Source organism: Chrysochloris asiatica, unplaced genomic scaffold, assembly GCF_000296735.1.
Source record: "Chrysochloris asiatica unplaced genomic scaffold, ChrAsi1.0 scaffold00374, whole genome shotgun sequence".
NCBI classification, from domain to species: Eukaryota; Metazoa; Chordata; class Mammalia; order Afrosoricida; family Chrysochloridae; genus Chrysochloris; species Chrysochloris asiatica.
Genome location: NW_006408892.1, coordinates 111,186 through 112,723, shown reverse-complemented (window position 1 = coordinate 112,723; position 1,538 = coordinate 111,186).

Here is a 1,538-nt window from a genome sequence, read left to right as displayed (position 1 = left end):
CGGTGTATTCCTTCCATCTTCTCTTGCTTGCTGCATCATTCAATAATTTGCCCAGAGAATCTTTCAATAACGAAAGTCGAGGCTTGAATTTTTTCTCCAGTTCCCCCAGCTGATCTGTAACTAGCTTCAATACCTAATAACTAAACCAACTCCATTTTGTTTAGGTTGGTAGATCCATCCACTAACACGTGTCTGGATGATGTGGTAAGTGTGTAGAGTAGGTTCTGACTCATAGTGACTCTGTATAGTGTTTCCGAGGAGCAACTGGTGGGTTTGAACCACCTATTTTGCGGTTAGAAGTCCAGTGCTTACCCTACTGTGCCACATCGGCCGTAAGTATTGTCACATAAAGATAAACGAAGTCCTGATACCTGCTACAACATGAATATACGCTAAAACAAACATGCTCAAGGAAAAATGCCAGACATAAAAAGACAGCTATTAGCTGGTCCCATTTATAGGAAGGAGTCCTGGTGTGGCGCTGTAGGTTAATGCGCCAGACTGCAAAGCCGTTTGAACTGCAAGGTTGACAGTTCAAGCTCACCAGCTGCTCCTTGGAAACCCTATACAGGGTCACTATTGGTCGGAATCAACTCAAAGGTGCTTCACAACAACAACAATGTATAGGAAAGATTCTGAATAGGCAAGTCCATGGAGGCAAAAAGTGGATGAGTGATCCCCTCCCATTGTGACTGTTTACAGATTGGGGGTGGGGGGCATGGGGCAGGTGAGAATGTTCTGGAACTATCTAGAGATGATGGTAACACAGCACTGTGAATATCCTAAATATCACTGAGTCATTCACATTAAAATGCTAAAATGTATGTTAGATGAACTTTATTGCAATTGCTAGAAAGTGAAAGGGGTCAGGAAGTGGGGGGAGGTGAATGGGAGGAATGAAAGACAAAAGGAAGGGAGGAAGAGCTGAAGAAAGAACAAGGCCGGCAGGGAAGGGTTAGGGTTGCGAATTGGGGAGGGGGTGGTGATACCATTCACGCACAGGATTGAAGGAGGGGCGCGCAGAGGAAAAATGTAGGGTCCTTGGGCTGACGCCAAAAGAAAAATGAATTGTTTAAAATTTCGTTCAAATTAAAAATCAAACAAAAACCCAACGATAAAGTAGGCGCTCTGAACAGCTGAGGACGCACCTGTAGCGCCCTAGAAAGCTATGGGGCGGGGTTTCAATCCCCAGTCCCCTCGGATCCGGGAGGCCGGGAGGGGGCGCCGGTCGCAGATTTTGGCCCAGAAGAAGAGACTTTGTCCCTAGTTAACGAGTTTTCTTCGAGTTTCCGCGTCCCCGCCGAGCCCCGCCCGAGTCCTATCCAGTGCCCCCTGCCGCCTCCACTGATCTTAGAACGCCTATCTCCAGCGGGACGCGCGGACCCCTGAATCCCCAACCCCAACCTCTGGACACTACCCGCTACCGGCCCTCTTCGAAACCCCCCTACTCTCCTGCGCCCTTTTTGCGGCCCCGATTGCCCCCTATAAACGCTCGGACTCCTCCCCGACCCTCCTGGGGTACCCGATTTCCGGCCTCC